Source organism: Martes martes (assembly GCF_963455335.1).
Source record: "Martes martes genome assembly, chromosome: 4".
Classification (NCBI taxonomy): domain Eukaryota; kingdom Metazoa; phylum Chordata; class Mammalia; order Carnivora; family Mustelidae; genus Martes; species Martes martes.
The window spans coordinates 2,833,378-2,854,308 of record NC_137891.1 but is presented as its reverse complement, the minus strand read 5'-3'; the positions used below and the strand labels follow the sequence as shown (position 1 = coordinate 2,854,308).

General features: G+C 50.7%; 1 protein-coding gene across 4 annotated transcripts in view; it reads right to left on the bottom strand.

Annotated features, from left to right (window-relative positions):
• The window catches only part of PTK2 (protein tyrosine kinase 2), a 248,074-nt gene extending 228,664 nt beyond the window's left edge, over positions 1-19,410 (bottom strand). For 3 of the 4 annotated variants that reach the window (XM_080801823.1, XM_080801827.1, XM_080801828.1), the window contains exon 1: positions 19,216-19,410. The gene's annotated coding sequence lies outside the window, so the exon portion shown is untranslated. The remainder of the gene's footprint in view (positions 1-19,215) is intronic. The other variant, XM_080801826.1, reaches the window with a different exon arrangement.
• Between the last annotated feature and the right edge of the window lie 1,521 nt (positions 19,411-20,931).

Sequence of the window (20,931 nt, the reverse complement as noted above, 5' to 3'; positions counted from 1 at the left end):
AGTCACGGTACTCTCGACCTCACGGATGAGAAACAGACTTAGAGCGTTGGGAACCTGCTCAACACGCAGCGAACAAGGATCAGATCTGAGATTCAGAGCAAGACCCGTCCGGCACCCACTCTCCTAACCACCGCTGTTCTACATGGTAAATGGTAGCCCCAGAAAATTCGACTTGGCAAAGGCTTAAAAATGTGAAAGAAACACTATTCTACTCTAATTGATTAACAGGCACAGCTGACACACTCAAGACAAGGCGACCCTTCAATTACACAAGAGAACTAACGGCTGTGACAGTCTACCAAAGGGTCATTTCGTCTGCCTGAGAGACACCAAAAGGAGGACCCATGGACCACATTTCTGCAGTACTCAGAATGCGCGGCAAGGCCGGGAGCGTAACTGAGCGAGAGACGCAGCCCCGTGGGCATTGGCGGCCTCCGGGTGAAACAGGTCACTGTGTACGTAGAAGCAGGTCGCCAGGCAAAGGGTCCCAGATCGAGGTAAGGAAGAAGCAGCCATTCCTTCCTGCCGCTCCCAGAAAGGGCGACGGGAAAAGCTGGACGGAGTAACTCCAGAAGCTGTGTGGCCGCTTAAAAGCAAGCTGTAGCAGGTGCATTAGGAAGCAAGCCGGCATTCACGCCACCACACGGGCAGATCTGCACACGACAGAAAGCCTCCCGACGTAACACCCGAAATGCGGAGGGCACACCCCAACACACTCAGCCCAGCAAGAGCCAGAAGAGCGCCCGGTCCTGCGGGAGAAGAGCATCAACGTAAGCCGATACCAAGAAGGAAACAAACGTCAGAACCAGCCCCCACACACTTTAAAACAGCCAGCGCACACGTAATTCCACAAACCGGCACACACGCAACACACTCGGTGCCACAAACTCCTGTTGGCCTCTTATCCCGTAAACCCACTGGCTCTGGCCCCCCACGTCACGGAAACTTCTTCTGAGACTACCAATGACCCGTGCACCGCTCAGGCCAATCACCAGAGCTCAGGTCTCGACCTTTCGGCAACAACTGACCAGAGCTGCTCTCCCACTCCTGTTCTCATGGTTTTCTTCTTACCCCACAGATGCTCTCTCCTTTCAGAGGCCGCTGGGGCTCTGTACTTTCTCCTCTCAGCTGTGCTCACCTCCCAGGCAAACTCACACCAAATGCTGTTTCTATGCTAACGAAGCTAAAACTGCTCCCTCCAGCTCAGACCACCTGCCCGGCTCTTGTGCTGGATGGACTGGCGTTCCCTCTAGAGGCCAGCCACCATCTCTGCCTTCTCCTGGCCTCACCGAAGAGAAGGCAGAGCTACACCTCCCAAAACCCCTTCCTGCTACAACTCAGGGTGGAAGCTGAAGTTGACTAATAAGAATTGTCTAGAATGGTCTGTGTTTTCCTGACCAAACCCTGGCAAGTGTACTCTATGCTGCGACCCACTTCTAGGTCCCTTGGAGAAGTGGAGCATCACCAAAGAGAACCGAGTAAAACGTGCAACACCTCCCAGCCCAGGAGCTGACCGACCCGCCCCCTCCACAAACCTTCTTACACACAGCCTTCTCCGTTCCTGACTACGTCCCCCTTCCAACTGCTGGGGCCAGAAACAACGGCTATCATCCCCGCCTCCTGTCTTCCTCCCACATTCCCCATCCTGTCTTGTCAGCAAGTCATGCTGGCTCTTCCCACACAACGGGCCCAGACCCTGTCCTCTTGCCACGGCGTGAATTCACCAACACCATCGTGCCACGAGCCACCATCACCACTCACCCAAATGACTGTGGTGCTTCGGGGCCGGCTTCCCTGCCTCCGCCCCACCGCCCTAGCGTACACGCTGGTTCCAAACCTAGAGCAGGTGGCGTCACTTCTCTGCTCCAAATCCTAAACAGTCCCCCACCTCACATGGATGACAAGGAGTTCATTAAATCATGTTTAACTGAACAGCAGAGGAAATGTGCGGAGGAAAAGTGCACTTGTTGGGGCGCCTGGGTGGCTCAGTGGGTTAAAGCCTCTGCCTTCGGCTCAGGTCATGATCCCGGGCTCCTGGGATCGAGCCCCGCATCGGGCTCTCTGCTCGGCAGGGAGTCTGCTTCCCTTCCTCTCTTTCTCTGCCTGCCTCTCTGCCTACTTGTGATCTCTATCAAATAAATAAATAAAATCTTTAAAAAAAAAAAGTGCACTTGTTGCAAACAACGACCCTTTTGGGAAGAACGGCTGCTCCAAGGGGAGGACCCCAGGAACAACACTGAGAGTCAACGAAGGAACGAGGCAAAGGACTGAGTAGGTTTCCTTCATTGCTGCTGAGCAAACAGGTGTAACCCACGCCGCTCGGCTATTTGTGCACGGAGCAAAGGGACCGAAGACGGGGCCTCTGGGAGCAGTTCTTGGTATGGGACTGCTGGGAGAACACTTTCAAAGACACTGAGAACACACTGACTTAACACACCCTGGAGTAGAATCTGCTAACACATGCTATAACTGAAGACAGCAAAAATGTCTGCAGAGCAGAACAAGGGTTAGCTGGAATTGTCACCAAGAGTATGAAAGAAGTTGCTCGAAGCGTTGAGCTAGAGTTCTCCAATGTGTTACTCAGCAGCAGGTGCCCGTGGGAAGTGTTCCGACCCGTCGTGAGTTACCGAGCCAGGAGCACGGACAGCAAACGTCATGAAAACAGCCTGGCTTGTCCTGCCGCACAGCAGGTCAACGGGGTGTGCGAGGCTTTGGTGGGACTTTTCAACCTCAGAGCCAAGACCAAAATCTTTCCAAACTAAAGACCCTCCTTCAGTCATCGCTCTTACCAAACACTGAGCTGCTTCGGAAGCCAGCTTTTGCTCACACGTGTGAACACTTCATCATGAACTCCACCTAAACGTACATGGCGCAGCAGTGCTCACAGGAGGGGCCTCGGGCAGTGACCGCAACCACCCTGATCACAAGCAGCCTCCCGCGCCGCCGGAGTGACAGTGGTGCTGGCCGGCTCCGTCAGAGGAGCGGGGCGACTCTGGAGCTCTGGGTTCAAGTCCCACGCTGGGCACAAAGGTTACTTAAAAACAAAAAAATAAACAGCTAAAGAGAAAAGTAGATTTCGTCCCCACGCAGATCTGCAGATGTGTTTTCTGAGTTCAAATTACTGCTCCAGCAGCATTTCTCAGACCTCACTGCGGGTACAACGAAAAGTCATGTATTTCAAAGCCACTGAACCGTGCGACTGAGGCACTTCCATCGGACCACCATGGGTCCGTCACAATCTGCGCTGTGACGACATGCAAAAAAGCAAATGTCAAAAAGAACCTCCTGGAATTCTATAAACGTCTGCCAAACCGTGAGTACACTAAACTGAGACGACATGTTTCCAAACCGGTATCAGCGTCCACAAGCACCCGCCAACAGGAAGCTGCCGCCAAAGATGACATGCAGAGACCTTCCGTGCAGATCAGCACTGAGAGACTGAACCCCAGTAACTGGCCGCGACGTCAGGGAACACGAACTTCAAACTCCAACCAGGAAAAACGTTATCCAACCCTCCCCCCCGAAAAAAATAATTCCATTTTTATTAGTAGACCTGGATTATAATATACATGCATACTCAATTATTATTTGGAATGCTGTCAATAAAAATTTTGTAGAAATTATAGTGTTTTCTCTTGTTATGTAAGTACTTACATAATATCCTTCGTTTTGCCCATTAGTCTGCAAAACCTAAAATATCTACCATCTGCCCCTTCAGAGAAGCCCGCCGATCCTTTTCAGTCAACGTCCCCAGGTTTTCCACACACAGGTGCACAGCTAAGGCACATTTCACGCATCTTCAAGTTCTCAGCTGGTTTCTTCTTTTTAACATGTCTGCCATTTTACCTTTCTTCATTCCCTATAAATGTCACCTTGTTGAGTTTAGCACTTCGTCACAACCTATCGAAATATTTTAAAATTCTGATTCTAAAAATGCACGGTCCCCCAGCATTAACTCCTGATCTTTATTCAAATTCCTGATGAAAACATTCCGACAAGTGTCAAGGATGACACACTTCTGGAGACAGCTTCACTTGGGTGCCGAAATTCTGGTATTTTAGTTTTGTTGCAAATCACACTACATGTGGTTGCAACGTACCTCCTACCTAAAAGCAGTAATTTCTTGAACTCCCTAGTAATGACAGAAATAGTAATTTACTTTGCAGGCTTCATGCAGGAAAGGATTAAGCTTGCCCCAAGCAGATTTGGCCATTGCCCAGTTCCTGGGAAGTCACCTCTGAGCCCCTGGAATGTCCTGCCTGATGAGGCAGTCTTTCAGTCTTCGTTTAGCTGGGGCCGTGGGTCACACCAGACAGTCTATGCTAACAATGTGATTTCTGGTGGAGCCTTGGGCCACACACAACACCAGGTTGATTTCCAGAGGGACTGCAGACTAAACTCGGCCATGCAGCCGGCAAGTGCCTACGGGACAACCCCCCATAAATACCCCGGACCCCAAGGCTCAGGTGAGTTTCCGCCAACTGCATCCACGCCCTGTAATAAACCATAACCCGGAGTATAATGGCCCTTCAGAGTTCTGTGAGTCCTTCTAGTGAACCACAGAACCTGCAGGTAGTCGTAGGGGCCTCCCAGACTCTAGATCTTAATGATTTATAACGTATTTTCACCAACAGTACAGCAGTGTTTCTTCAGCATGAGGGGATGCTAGTTTAAAGCGCAGGCGACTGGCTTCCACATCAGGAACGGTAATTCAACATCGCTGTGGGATGATACCATCACATTGGTTTTAATTCTTTTTTTTTTTTTTTTTTAAGAAAAAGCCAGATCATGAGGGGATGGGGCAGGGCAGAAGGAGACAGAGAATCCCAAGCAGACTCCACACCAGACACAGAGCCCGACATGGGGCCAGATCTCATGACCCTGAGATCATGACCCGAGCTGAAAACAAGAGTAGGACACTTAACTGACTGCGGCACCCTGGCGCCCGTTTGCGTCTCTCACACACGGTCCTCGGTGATTCTTAGACACTACTTTCAGGACCACTGATACGCCCAAAAGCTTCCTGGGGAAGTGACCATCTTTTTCTTTTTTCTTTTTTAACTTACTTTATTTACTTATGTAATCTCTACATACAAAGTGGGGCTCAAACTCACAACCCCAAGATCAAGAATCACACGTTCCACCACTGGGCCAGCCAGGCACCCAGGACTGTCTTCTTCTTAACGAATCCCCATCATGGCAGATGCTCAGAAGTCAAGAGTGACTCATGAAAATGCTTTAAGTTTGGTAGATAAGTGTGCAGAGCTGGCAGTATTAGTTTTCTGAAACTCAGACTATATACATGTGTGAGATGTTGTGTCACTTCTCAAATACCCATGATAATGCAGAAATAAATAACTAAATGCAAATCACATGTTACTTGGATACAGTTCGAGCAATAGACTCAATGGTGTCCACCTCTTACCCACTTTCCAATTACATCAATTTTTTTCAAGCTCTTGACAGTTAATAGGAAACCGGAGTTTTACAAGCTGTCTTCACACCCTTCTCATCTACTCAAAAGATCACCCGCGAGCTAGGAGTCAAGACGGCCAAGAGCGTCTTGCGAGTCCTCCTCCGTCGCTACCCAACAGCCATTCATGCTCTCTGGGTTACTTCTTCAGCTCTAAAGTGGGAGCCCCGAACCAGATGATCCCTAAATTTAGATCAACCTCTAAAATCCTAGACTATCTGAAACAAGAAAAATAAAGGAGGCAAACACCCAGTGGAAAAGTTTAAAACTTCCAATGAAATGGTCGAAAGGGCAGAGTCAAAGACAAACATTAACTCTTCAGCAGCCAAATGCTTAGTCGTGACCCATCAAACATTCCTACGTAGACAACCAGCATTTAAACTGTTACTCCTGCTACCTCTGTTACCAAGTCAAGTCCTTAGAACACAACTACTATATTTTTTCCAAAGCAAAAAGCAAAGCTTTCTCTGCCATGACACAGACAAGGAGATTCCAAACGTTTCGCCAACACTGGAATCACAATTATCCCCAGCCTGAAATCTTAAGGGTAGTATCTTACACAGCCCAGGGTTTTTCACTTCTAATGTCTACACCATCACTGAATTCCATCACTTCTTATATCTTTGCCACTCATGACACTTGGCCCTTAATGGAGGTCACAGTTGTTCTCAAGAGGAAAAGGAAACTTTCTCAGACATAAACCCATTTCTAAACGCTCCCCTCTAAGAGTCATCTTGTACAGGGCAGCCATGTATCACCAAAACCAGCAGCTCTCTGCGGGGACTGCTACAATTCCTATGTTACACATAATGCTGATGTCAGACATGAACCAACCCGCTCCGGACTCCAGAACAGCACACTAATCTGCCTGGTGCAAGCGGGAGCCGCCATCTGCCAGGCTCCTCCTGCACTTGTCCAAAGAGTCAACTGTGACAGTGTGCGCTAGGTCCTGTCTTACAACTATGAACCAGCAACACGCTTCTGAGCGGACAGAAAAACTACACTCCTTTTTGGAACTGACACAGCCGACTAAAAGTGACCCTGGTCCATCTCTCACAGCCACGGGACTGTCAAGATACGCCTGACAGTTTATGAACTGTAGCTTCCTCTAGTGCACAACTGCAGTGTTGAAACCCAGGCCAATCAGAGTCCCAAACAGCTGGCTGGCCTTCTGTGTACCAACACTGGGCCTTGCTGGGTATCCTGGAGGGCAGGGGAGGCCAGGGGAGACATCTCCACTGCCGGCTGGTAGCGTTCGGTTGGGACAGTCGGGCTTCGGCAACAGCTTCACGGGTCTGTTCCATGTAGCGGTCTGGGATGTGTTACATTTTAAGTGAAAGTCTTGTGATTTGGATGCTTAGCCTTCCCTTACAGCTCACACCTGTGCAGAGTGTCAGGTGTCTACAGTCTAATAACAAGGAGTGCCCCCCCTTGGGGTTGGGCTCACTTTGATAATGGGACGAAAGCCCAAGCATTCCTACCCCAAGAAAATAACTCGTGCGCACACACAGTTCTGCTTACCATTTCTGGGGCTCATGGACCTAGGAGAGAGCATTTCCTCCTTAAGCAACAGTCTGATCAGCAAGCACTTAACAGAAAGATCTTCATGGTCTTCCCACCACGGGAGAAATCTGGGAACCATCCTGGAAGTGCTCCACACACCCCCTCCCTCAGCTCTGCCTCTTCATTTCCCTGGTCAGAGCCTGGAGACGGACTGAGAAACAGGCCCCGGTCACCCTCTCTCCAGCTCCTCAGTCACGCCCTTAAGTGAGACCTTCTTCACTCGTGCGTACAACGTAACTGTGTAATTAAAGGAACACAGGCTGTTCAGCTGGACCATCTGAACTTTGCCCATCACTTTACTAGCTGGGCGACAGACACCAGGCAGCCGTTCCCTCAGTGACAAGGGTCAGGTTTCTCCCCTTCCGAAGTGCATTACTGCAACACCTCCCTGACCCACTCTGGTCCTGACGCAGCCGCCCTCCTGCCACACGAATCTGCTCCTGTTAGAGTCAACCACACGCCGCTCTGATCTGCCAACAGTATCAACCCCCCTCCCGCTTGACCCAACCCGTTCTGTACTCCTAAACACTGGTAAAAACTTTCAGTCCCACACACCCCAGCTCTCACACCTCTGCACTTTTACAGGGGGCATGTCCTCCACAAGGCCCAGCCTGCTTCCCACCTACCATTCAATTTCTCCAGATGCCTGCACACAGCCAGACCTGTGGAGGTCCACAGCCAGTTTTTGTATGGTTCCTGGGCTGATAAAGGCTTTTACCTTTTTAAAGAGTTGTTTAAAAAACAAAAAAAAAAAAAATGGCAGGCCCTATGTGGCCTACAAAGCCTGAAATGTTTACTATTTGACCTTGAAGAGAGACAGTGTGCTGATCTCGGGGCTTGACCGTGACCTGGGACATGCCCTCCAGGTCCTCAGAGCACTCTGCTCTGTGACCACTACCGCTGGGGACACCACACTGCACAGTGAGTGCATCACTCCCCTCCTGTCTTGCCCCAGGAGCTTAGCACGACCCCAGGCACAAGACAGCTGTTTAATACTGCCAGCTCTCCATCAACCAGGTCCGCTCACACACAGATTTTTTCAATACATGCCACATAGTAAATGTATTTTCTCGTGATTTTCTTAACATCCTCTTTTCTCTAACTTACTTTTTTATAATACAGTATATAATACACATAAAAAATATGTGTTAACTGTGGATTTTCACCTATGGGGGGGTCTGGCAGCCTGCACTGGTCAAGGGTCAACTGTGCCAGCGTATGTGCACACGACCCCACGCAGTGCCAGCGCCTGGAGCCTCGAAGATGGCAGATGCCAGACTGAAGAGCTACAGACAGTATCAGATGCCACAGGACTGAAGGCACCAATATTCCAACCTCCACCTTCTGTTTTCCTAGCTAAGATGCTCTTTGTTAGAAAGACCTGCCTCTCTACAAAACTACAATACCCTGACAACTTCAATTACGAATACCTGAGACTTTAGCTAAGGGTAAAACTTAATTTCTGACTCATTATTTGATTTTGATAATTTTTAGTTAATGCTACTCTTCATAAACAAAACAAAAATGAAACAGACACCCCAAGTAAGCACTAGGCAGATCAGCACTTAGTGGTTTTCTACAGTGCGCCCAGCCCCCCATGATGCCGCCTATACCAGTGTGAGAACCCACACCTCACCTTATGGACAGGCTCCACGATGAGCCTATCAAAGAGGCTCAATCACCTGTCTAGATATTCCAGCTCTAGGCAGACTCCAGAAAGAGTCTTGAAGCATCGCGGACACCTGGATTGGTGGTTCTCCAAAGCGGACGCACGCACCGTTGCAAATCCCTGATGAGGTTCTCAAGAGTCCGGCCAGCACCTTGAAACAGAACACTCCCCAATGAAGACAACGTCCCATCTCTGCCCTGCCCAACGCGGTAGCCACTAGCCACACCTGCATGCTGAGCACCCGAAGTGGGGCTAGTGTGACTGTCAAACAGAACTTTTAATTTTATTTAATTCTGATTTAAAGAGCCACACATGGCTAACAGCGACTACAGGAGACACAGATCCCAGTCTAGACTCTAAACACTGGAGTGAAATGGAAAAGAATTTCCTCTGGCTCCTTAACTACAGGCTATGTTATCAGGCCCAATCCTTCCCCTGAAAAAGACTAAAAAAGATGGACAGAGTACTTTTAAAAATCTTAAAATCAACCAGAAACTGACAAGATAATAAGGAAATACCAAGCCAAAATTAAAGTGAAATCAGGAACCCAAAGAGATCAACAAGCACAGAAACCACCTTTGTCCTGAAGTCATTTGCCAATTCTGAAAGTTTTCAACTTTCATTTTTACAACCATGCGGGGAAAGAGGAATAGGAATCAAAAGCTGGGTTCCTCAGGGTGTCTAACTAAAAACCCTACCTCGACAAGCAGGACCCTAAAGGCTACAAAGCTCCAGATAAGAGAAACCAGAGGCGAATCATCTCTCCAGTAAAATGATAGCATTGGGTGGTCCAAAACCTCATGCCTTAACCTTGCTTTAAGGTGATTCCCAAACTGGATGAAGCAAAAAAAGAAAAAAAAAAAAAAAAAAAAAGCTCTCTGGGAGGAGCTACATCTTTGTTCTATGCCTCAAAAGAGTCGTACAAATAATCAGAATTAAATTAAGAATCCTACAAATGGGGCGCCTGGGTGGCTCCAGGGGTTAAAGCCTCTGCCTTCGGCTCGGGTCATGATCTCAGGGTCCTGGGATCAAGCCCCGAATCGGGCTCTCTGCTCAGCGGTGAGCCTGCTTCCCCCTCTCTCTCTGCCTGCCTCTCTGCCTACTTGTGATCTCTACCTGATAAATAAATAAAATCTTAAAAAAAAAAAAGAATCATACAAATAATATCTCACACCATTAAAAAAAAAGTATCTCAAAATAAATCACAGACCTAAATGTGAAACCTGAAACTTTTCTAGATGGAGACAGAGGGAAACATAGGAAAAAACCTTTGTGACCTAGGATTAGGCAATGATTTTTTTTTTTTTTTAAGGCAATGATTTCTTAACTATGACACCAAAAAAGCACAGTCCAGGGGCGCCTGGGTGGCTCAGTCAGTTAAGTGTCTATCTTCGGCTCAGGTCATGATCTCAGGGTCTGGGGATAGAGCCCCGAGTCACGCTCCCTGGTCAGTGGGGAGCCTGCTTCTCTCTCTGCCTCTGCTCCTCTGCTTGTGCTCTCCCTTTCTCTCTCAAATAAAACCAATCTTAAAAAAAATAAACTTTAAAAAAAAAAAGCAGTCCATAAAACAACAAACTGATGAGCCACCATCAAAATGTATAACTTTTGCTCTTCAAGACCCCGTTAAGAGAATGCAAAACACGGGAGGCCTGGGTGGCACAGTCGGTTGAGCGCCCAACTCTTGGTTTTGGCTCAGGTCATGATCTCAGGGTCGTGGGATCAATCCCCACATGGGACTCCATGTTCAGCGTGGAGTCTGGTTGGGACACACTCTCTCTCCCCCTCTGCCCCTCCCCAACCCCACATGCAATCTCTCTAAATTTTTTTAAAAAAGAGAGAGGGCCACCTGGGTGGCTCAGTCGGGTGAACGTCTATCTTCAGCTCAGGTCATGATCTCAGTCAGGGTCCTGGGGTCGAGTCCCCCATCAGGCTCCCTGCTCAGTGGGGAGTCTGCTTCTCCCTCTGCCTGTGCCCCTCCCCAACCCCCACTCCTGCTCTCTCTCACCATCTCAAATAAATAAATAAAATCTTTAAAAGAGAAAGAGAATGCAAAAACAAGCCACAGCACGAGAGAAAAGCACAGCACACATCTGATAAAGACTTGTCTCCAGAATACATAAAGAACCCACCAATAAGGAAAAAAAATTTAATAGGCAAAATATTTGAACACCAAAGAATACACGGCTGCAAAGCAACATCCGGGAAGATACTCAACATTATCAGGCATCTGGGAGACAAGTAAAACCACACCGGAAGGCCACTGCACACCTACCAGAACCGCCACAGAGCTAAAAGACTAAGCATGCCCAACGGTGCTAATGATCAGAGTGACGAGAGCTCTCACAGGAGCCTGGGGTGGGTGTAAAATGGTTCAGCCAGTCTAGAACAGAGTCTGACACTTACTTTTTTTTTTTAATGACTTTATTCATTTATTTGAGAGAGAGAGAGAGACAGGGAAGGAACGCAAGCAGGGGGAGTGGGAGAAGGAGAAGCAGGCTTCCCACTGAGCAGAGAGCCCAATGCGGGGCTCAATTCCAGGACCTGAGATCATGACCTGAGCCAAAGGCAGACGCTTAACCAGTCGACTGAGCCACCCAGGTGGCCAAGGGTTTGACACTTTCTTAAAAAGCCAAACACACACCTCCCACGTGACCCAGCTGATTCAGTGCCCGACCCAACCATTCCCGAGAGAAATCAAAGCCTGTGTTCACATAGGAGTCCACGTAGGAAGTGGAAATGAGGAATGACTCTCCACACTCTGATCCCATTCGATGTCATCCCAAGCAACATCAGGAAGAAATTTTTTGGAAGTTAGCAAGTGATTCTAAAATAGACACAGATCCGCAAAGGGTCAAGGACAGTGGAGGTGTGCCTACAGAGGATCCAAGGGAAGAGTTCCACCGCAGGACTCGGGATAAAACGGAAATAACGGAGGCAGCTTAAACTGGGCAGTACCAGTGGAATCCAAGAGAGTCCAAGATGCACATACACACGGACCGTTCGTTTACAAGAAAGGGGCCACTGCGCAGAGTTGAGGGGAAGATGCCCTTTTCAATAAGCGGTGTCGGGACGGCGGGATGTCCACATGTTCACGAAGCTGGATCCCATCTTCAGATTCTACACCCACACCAATTCTGAGAGAACTAGAAAGTTAAAGGTTAAAAGCAGAAGTATAAAAGCACTTAATAAATGAGGAATGAGTTCATAACCTCAGGGCAGGGAAAGACACAAAAAGCATACAAAGGAAAAGACCCATAAATGCCACTAATTAAACTTAAAAACTTCTATTCATCAAAAAAAAAAAACAACAAAAAACACTGAGTCAGTGAAACTGCATATGACAAAGTGGGAAGAGACAGCAGCAAAATACATGACCAACAAAGAATGTGTGTCCTGAATATATAAAGTCTACAAATCAATTTAAAAATAACCTAATAGGAAAATATGGGCACTTCGCAAAAACAGGGAACCCGAATGGCCAGTAAATGTATAAAAAGATGTGCAACCTCACTGTAACCAGGAAAAGGCTATTTAAAACCACAAGGCAGCAACGCAACAGAAACCACCAAAAGGGGCGGGGCGGGGAGACCGTCGCGAGACCGGAGGGGCCGAAGCAGTCATCAGAGAGGGACAACAGAAGAGGCAGCCCCTGAGCGCTGCTCCAGGCCCCCCGCTCTGACGTACGTGGAATGGGGTCACAGTCTACAACGGACTATAAACTCTAACTTCACCTGACCCATATAAGATGAAAGAAGTTGTTCCAGATCACTGTTTCCCACCAGCTCCTTCCCTTTATCTTCTCCATCACGGAGCCGCACCACTAACCCAAGTCTGATGCGGACCAGAGCAGGGACATGGGAACAGCCTTTGTGCTCTGGGCCGCAATCAGGCACAGTCAAGCCAACTGGGTCCATCCCTAATTCTTCTTCTCTGCCTTAGCAGCAACCTTCATGTACTTAAAGACCACAAGACCCCCTCGGCAGGAGCACAGACTCCTCTTCAATCCTAAACCAATCATGAGGGCCAACCCACTGTGGCGGTGGGAGGAAGCCACCAAGGCCCCGCGGATATGCACGGAATGACAGAGTCCGTGTCCCCAAGCTCACAATCCTCTGTGTGCCTACAGGTGCGTCCAACGCTGCAGCAGACACAGGAGAGAGCAGGCACATCACCAACCCTGTCTTTGAACACTTTCATCTAGCTCTGGTCTTAGGGAAAAAATAAAGGACAAAGGCAAAACAGTATGTATTAAATTTGGATATGACTTTCATGCTAGGGCTAGAATCGATTCACACAGAAGTGCTTTAGCAGTCACCCCAAGGCTTGGAGATCCTCCTGACTCCAGCGTAAGCGAGCCAATCTCTCGGCACCAAAACAAAACCACCAAGCAAACTCGTGCCCTGAGCACCCACACGTACACAGTCTCCTGCTGTTTGCCAAAAACCTCAAGTCTGGGGCCACACAAACTGCTATTTCAATGCAAAGTTACTTACTTAAAATCCAAACCAAGATTCAAAAGAATTAAATGACCTCAGCATAAAACATTCAAAATCCCTCAAAGAAATTAGTTGTGAGGTCTTCCCAAGACTTACAAATCCTAAAAACCACACTCGGGAGTCCTGAGGCGAAGGCAGTCTCATTAGCAAATCGAAGTGGTCAGAAGCCACCTACCGCTACCTCTGCCATTCACCACCGAGTCCCGCCGGCTACCTCCTGTCTCTCGCCGCAACAGTCTGTAGCAGCAGCTCCCGGACAGGACTGGCGTGCCACAAAAGCTCTGCACAGCAAGCCAACACCGCCTGCGGGGCCCCAGCCCCAGAGTCTGGTTCAGGAGGTCGCAGGAGGGGCACGGTTTCTAACCAGTTCAAGTGACCGTGACGCAATCAAACTTCATGAGCCGCTGCGAACAACCAGGTCATGGGTTTACCAGGTGTGTGTGTGCGTGGGCTTCCCTTCACAACAAGCAAAACTAAGGGGGAAGTGATGAGGAAGAACAAATGACTCCTTTTTTTTTACCCAAATACTGACTTTTCCTGCGTGAGTGAAAGTTAAGTGACCTGTCGCTCAAAACGTTCCTCTGAACAACAACGTAGCAGTGAAAGGCTCCAGGCCCGGCACCGGAAGTCTGGCGTGCTGCGGAACTGACAGTGTTAGGAAGCTGCATTTCTAAAGATGGTTTCAGGGCAGAATGTAAAACCCTTATAAAGTACGCGATGAATCCAACTGATTAGTAAGAGACACATTACAGCTCCCAGACCAGTCATCAAGGATCCTGCGTGAATCCCACTCATATTGCGCCGCCCTGAGCAACTTCCTATGTCTTCAGAACACAGAATGAGTCCTAACGAACACAGGACCAACTCCTACAAAATCAGTTTCTAGAAAAAAAACATTTGAGAACTGTAAAGGGACAGAGAAATGTTTTTTCCCCCGGCTCAAGACACAAATACGGAATGCATAAAATCATTTCAGCTCCCTCTCCCGTCCATCAAAGACAAACACATGGTGCTTTGGTCACAAGTAGACCCCATAAGCACCGACCATTCACAGCAGAATCCAAAGCGCCAGATGGCACGACTTTCAAGATAGTATATGGAGGCAGAAAGGAGATCCTAGGCACAGACAGCCAAAGATTCAACTTTTTAGGTTCTTCTGAGCCTTGGTTTTGGTCCACTGGCCCCAGACAAAGGAGTACAGAGTAGGTCAAGTCTTAAAAGCACGATGGAAAATTCTAAATCGGAGAATGAGCACATTCATTTCAGAAACATTTACAGAGCAACAATGTGTTAGAGATCATAAATTCTAGGATGTACTACAAGGGGATTAAACCTGAATGATAAATGTACAATTTACTTTTCCCTCATGCTTCCCATGAAACTGTATTCCTAAACACCGACATCCCACCCCCAGAAAAAGTCACTAACGAAACAACTCTAGATGTAGAGGCACTACAGCACAACCTTTAACAATAAAAAGCATCGACCACCGCCCTATGCATTACATATTTTTATTTAACAATTTGAGTTAATTTAAAATAATTAAACAATTTTGGTATGTCCATTAAAGTGTTTACCTACACCACGTCGGCCACATCATAGCTTCATGATATGAAAGTGTCAGACTCAAACAGAAAATATAGTAATTTAAACTTTCCCCGACACAGTAATTACGCTTGCACGCAACTCACTCCCCCTTCAGAAGATCAGTGAGACGACTGCATCCCCAGCCCTGCCTAGTCCTAGAAGCTGCACAGAAAGTTCAGCGGGTCTGGCCAACCAGGATCTGTCCCTTGTGGGCCAAGCCTGTCCCCAAGGGAAGGCTCCTCTAACTCCACAAACGGCCAGTGTTTCATCTATAAAATGAGGACAGAAATAGCGCAACTCAATGGTTTTCATGAGGAACAGAGAGCACTCAGTGAGAGCACTCAGCTCAGGTCTGGCACATTTCATCTCCCGGATTTAATTCATCAGGAAAAAGGTAGGAACTCCTACCGACAACACACAGTACCCACAACGGTACGGGGTAACATTACATCTCTTCCCCATCAGTGGGTAACATTCCCATGTATAACTTTAGTCACTTTTCTTGTTCTGAAAAGTGAGTTTACAGTAAGTAGCAATGTACATCAGTAAGATCTAAGCAGGATTACTTTAATTAAATACAAAGTTCGCAAGGAAACAGCTTCAGGTCCTGACAAATAAGGAAACTTTGAGGTAATGCTACTAGATTCCTCCTTGGAGGCATTCAACTGCTAAAAAGTGGCAATAGTGCCGCTCATGCAAAAACATCTATTTCATACTTTCCTCTAAAAACCATTTCATCTGTTTTTGGCAAATCAGACCATAATTAACAGCATTTGCTAAAAATCCCATCTATCCTGAAAGATATGCCTATCTGAATTTTATTTCCATGACAGAGCCTAGCAAAAACAGCGAACACCTGTTATAGACAGGAAGAGAGGGGGTTCTTCTGCTATTTTATTATCAGAAACACATTTATTTATGCAGTTCTGAATGGTAAGATTTGGCACAATTCCTAGAAATTAATGCCAGAAAGTGGTAGATAGAAATTTCTTTTCTCCTACACGAAGTTGCCTTTTGGTAGTCATGAAATGAAGGGGGGGTGGGGGGAAGCCTTGCCAAAATCTTAGTAAAGAGAAAAGGCATCAACGGTTCAAATAATCCACTACTAAACATGGTTTTCAGCAGAGACGTAAAAAACAACTTCCTAATGTAGCCGGCTGGGGCAGAGGAACACAGGTATGCCCAAACAGGAGCTGGAACCACTCTCATCCTTTTCCACCAAGGATCGTTCTAAGGACACAGATGCAATTTCATATTTGAATGCTTACTGCATTCACAAACTTCCTGGAATTTATTACTACTGGCTCAAATAAGGTCATTTACTTGGCTCAAGTTTTTAAAATTTGCATTTTAAATAACTTATATAGGCATCAGTAAAAATTCTCAAAGACCCCCAAAGCAGTATTTTGCTACTTAAGAGATTTTTAGTAAGGAGATACAGTAATGAAAATATGTTCTTAAGCTAGAACTTTAAGGCAAAAGAAACTACTACAGAAACTAAATTTTACTCATTTATAAGCCAAAAAAACTCATTTCACAAATGACAAAAGTAATTTAACTTTTAATTATATTGAAATTTAAAACAAGATTTTACCTGAAAACTAAACTGACAATGTTCAATTTCAAAAGTTAAAGACTTACACATTAAGACTCTGAATCTCATCTTTGGTTATGTCACCCTTAAGACAATTATTTTCTCAAAACTAAGACACTTAAAAATACAAAAAAACAGGTTTCCATATAATCTTTATAGAGAGGTGAACTAAGATCCTACTTCTCTAACTCAAAACTAACAACCAGTAAAGACTAGTCATTTTCAAAACTATTCTTTACTACACTATAGTGTATATACAGTACACAGAATATACTGTAATTTTTTCTGTGGGAACTAATCAGTATTTTTTTTAAAGGGGATACCTTGGGGCGCCTGGGTGGCTCAGTGGGTTAAAGCCTCTGCCTTCAGCTCAGGTCATGATCCCAGGGTCCTGGGATCAAGCCCCACATCGGGCTCTCTGCTCCACAGGGAGCCTGCTTCCTCCTCTCTCTCTACTTGCCTCTCTGCCTACTTGTGATCTCTGTCAAATAAATAAATAAAATATTTAAAAAAATAAAAAATAAAAATAAAGGGGATACCTTTAACAACACAATTCTGTTATTGAGACAACTTCTCCAACTTCCTAGTGAGAAAAGTTCTGTGATTTGCTGAAGAACCCAATTTTAAGAATTGGGACATCAAGTCGTCATTTCCAGCCATGGGCGTGGAGCACTACAGAAAGGACGTTAGTTAGAAGTGTTTTAACGATCCTCACTGCAGCTCCTAACTTCGGGTCTCCCCGGACACCCCAATACCATCACCCTCACGGAGCCTCACTCCTAATCTAACACAGTCTAACACAACTCTCCTTCAGCAGACCGCCCCAACCTTAAATACTACGTTTTGCATTCAATGCTTTATTTATCCAAGGACTTGCTTCCCGATGCGTCAGCGCCTCTGAACAACGTGCAGGTCCTTCTAGTGAGTGCATATACTCAAGTGTCAGGTGGGTTATGGGACCCTTTAAGCAAGAGCAAGGAATTTCAAACAATCTCTTCCCAATTTTCACTATTAAGTTGGATTATCTGATAATCACCGGAAAGATACAACTCAGAGAATTAGGCATAGTTGATCTTGCCGCTTCTACAACATTTAGTACAGTAACGTATTAAAGACGCTAGCGGTAGGCCAAGTTAGTACCTCCCCTCCAAGAACAGCCACATATAAAGCAGTGTACTCCTAAAGACACCTGACAAGGGCGCCTGGGTAGCTCAGTGGGTTGGGCCTCTGTGTCAGCTCAGGTCATGATCCCAGAGTCCTGGGATCGAGCCCCGCATCGGGCTCTCTGCTCAGCGGGGAGCCTGCTTCCTTCTCTCTGCCTGCCTCTCTGCCTACTTGTGATCTCTCTCTCTGTGTCAAATAAATAAATAAAATTAAAAAAAAAAAAAGAACCCAGAACACAAACTTTAAAAGTTTCTTGGGTATAAATTTTAGCAGGATGTTAAAAATGATCTCCCAAGGGCAGCTGCATGAAAAAATTACCTACACTGTACCCCGACAAAAGCAAGGTGAATGCTAACTCCTAATGTACCTTCCAATCACTTGGCCGCCGTCCGGGTTCCCAGAGACACACACCTGACCAGCGCTCACACACTCCTCATGGCCCGTTTTACAAATCACTTGGGGGGGGGGGCGCTCTGCATTTCATTTCGAGCAGTAACGGCCCATTTCCACAACCATGACAGCGTTGACGTTCCAGGTAAGATCCCGGCGAGGGTCGTCTGGCCTGCGGACCCCTAAACTCTCACGCGCCCGCAGCGAGGGCGCCTGTCCCCGTTCCCGGCCACTACAGTGTCACTATTATCCCGGGCTCCCGGCCGGACCCCAGCTGCAGGCGGGCCGTGCCAAAGCGACACACTGTTGAAACGACTCAAAAGAAATGTCTTCTTGCCCTCAGTGCACTAAGCGAGATCCCGCAGTTAAATAAAAGCAAGTCACACGCGCGCACACGCACACACACACGCACGCACACCGTCCCCGGGGGAAGAAAGGAGCCCGAGACCGGGAACAGCGGGTCGTCCCCGCGCCGAAGCCGGCAGCGGGGCCGGGGGCTGGTCGGCAGGAGCGGAAACTTGGAGGCACAATGAGTCCACGAGGTCCCCGCGGCGGCCGCCGGACAGCCCCGGGCCCAGTGAGTTGAGCGCCCGCAGCGGGGAAGCGCCCGGCCCGGTCCCGGGTTCGAGGCTCGCGCTCGCCTGCCCGAGGGCCAGGGAGTCCGCATCCCGGGTCCGGGCGATCCCCGGGGTCCCCAAGGATCTCCCTCCACCTCCTCCCCCCTCTCTCCCCCCTTTTGTTTTTGAGGCAATCGGCCCGCTCCCGAGGCGGCGGCCGGCCCCCCCAAGCCCCGGCCCCCCGCGCGCCCCGGCCTCGAGCCCCCGCCTCTCCGACGCCCCGAACGCACCGCCCTCCCCGCGCCCCCCGGGCCTCCTCCGGTCCCCTCGTCCCCCCGTTTACCCGGGCCCCGGCCTCCCCTCAGGCCGGCCTCCACCCTCGCCGTCCTCCCGGAACCCGCCCCCTCGCCGTCCCCGTCCCCGGCCTCCCCGGGGCCGCCGGGCTCCCCACAGCCCCGTCCGCCCGCGCCCCCGGCCCGCCCGCACCCCGGCCCTCCCCACAGCGCCGACCGCCCGGGCCCCTCCCTCGGCCTCCCCACGTCCTCGGCCTCCCGAGCCGCGCGCGGGAGGGGCCCGTCTCCGCCGCATCCGCCGCCCGGGCCGGCTGCTCGGCGCCGCTCGGCCCTCCGCCCGCCGGCCGCGGCCCCGCCAAGCCCCAGCGCCGGGAGGCGGCCCGCCCGCCCGCGCCCCGGCCCCCGCCCCGGCCCCGGCCCCGCACTCACTCGGACCGCGCTGGCGCCGGGAGGCGAGGGCAGACACTGCGAGGCGGCGCGGCGGACGCACGGGCGGCGCCCCCTCCCACGCCTCACGCCGCGGGCGCACAGCGGTCCCGGCCCGGCGGCGGCGGCGGCGGCGACGGCGGTGGCGGTGGTGGCGGCGGCAGCGGCGGGCTTGCGCCCTCGGGGCCGTGCTGCGTCGGCGCGGGCCGCGCGTGCGCGGCGACCAGCTGAGGCGCGCGACGCCGGCACGGCGCGCGCCCGGCCGCGTCCCCGCGCCGAGCTTCCGCCTCTCCGGAGGACCGGGCATGCGCTCGGCGGTCCGCGCATGCCCAGAACGCCACGGCGCCCGGCTGCCGAGACCGCGCAGGACCGCGGCGCTGGGCTTTCGGGGACTGCGCGCGGGCGTGGCGGCCGGTCCCGGGAAGCCTCGGCGGGGGGCGGCCCACCGGCGGCACTCTGGGCGGGCGGGGTCGGGCCCACCTCGGGGAAACCCTCCCCCCCTGCCCTGCCCCCACAGCGCGGACGCGGCCCCTTGGCGGGGCCTCCCTCGCCGGCCGCCCTGCAGCCCGGCCCCAGGGCCCGAACCCGCGCGGTCGCGGCCCGCTGTGGGCCGGGCCCTGGCCGGAGTCCTCGCGGGGGTCCTCGCCAGGCTTCCCGCCCACGCCGAGGAGTGAGGCGCCCCGGGCCCGCCCGCGCACAAGGAAAGCGAGGCTCGGGGGTGTTTGGGGACATCGGCCCCAGCGCTGGGCCGCGCTTGGATCGGCCTGGAAGACGGCCCGAAGCGGGCTGTGGGGGGCGGCGGGGGGGGGGGGCCGGAGGGGGCCCGCGCGCTGGTCGGAGGACGGCCCGGGGCTGGGGAGCCCGCAGCCCAGGGCCGCCGAGCCGGGCGAGGACACGGAGGGGAGGGGAAACGCGCGCCGGGTTCCCCTTCGGGCATCCCTGGGGCCGGGTTCGGTCTCCGGGCAGGGGGAGCCTGCAGCGGGTTCAAGCAGGAAGTCGCACTGATTTGTGCTCTTTAAAAAAAAAAAAAAAAAAGACGACCTTGCGGTTGGAACCGAAACCAGAAGCAGGCCGGCTTCCATTCTCGCTTCGATGCCCAGGGCGAGCCGGGGCGCAGGTCAGGCGCGCGGTGCGGCGCAGGGGGGCTCCCCGGCCGCGAGGGCCCGGCTCTCCGGTCGCAGCCGCTGTCGCTGACGCCAGGACGGCGGAGGCAGGTGAAATAGCACAGTCCGCCCGCGGGAGTTCTACGTGCGCGTTTCTGTCGTTCTCTGACGAAATGTCATGTTGTTCGTGGGTCTTTTTAACCGCGTCAGAGTTCGCAGGACGTGTGTGTCTCTGTGAGCCCCGGGGCCCTGGTCCCCAGTGTTTCCTGCACCTGGAATTCTCCTCCCGCTGCTGCGTGGAGCCTCTCGCGCCCCCACGTCCTTCAGGCTTCCCTGTCCCCTCCCTCGCCGCCAGCTGACCTCCCTGTGCGTAACAGGAACCCACCGCCCTCCGCGCTCTCGCACACACCCCCCAGCCCCCGACTCCCGCTCCGTTGTTCTCCAGAGCGGCTATTGTCCTCCTGGGCCCTACACTGGGCGTTTGTCTATTCCTTGATTGTGTGTCCCTCTCTCAGAACGTGAGGCTCACTAAAGCAGGGACTTGTTCACCCGTGGGTCCCTGGCGCATAATGAGATACTTGTGGAGTGAGTGACCGCAGCTTTGGGTGATGGGAAG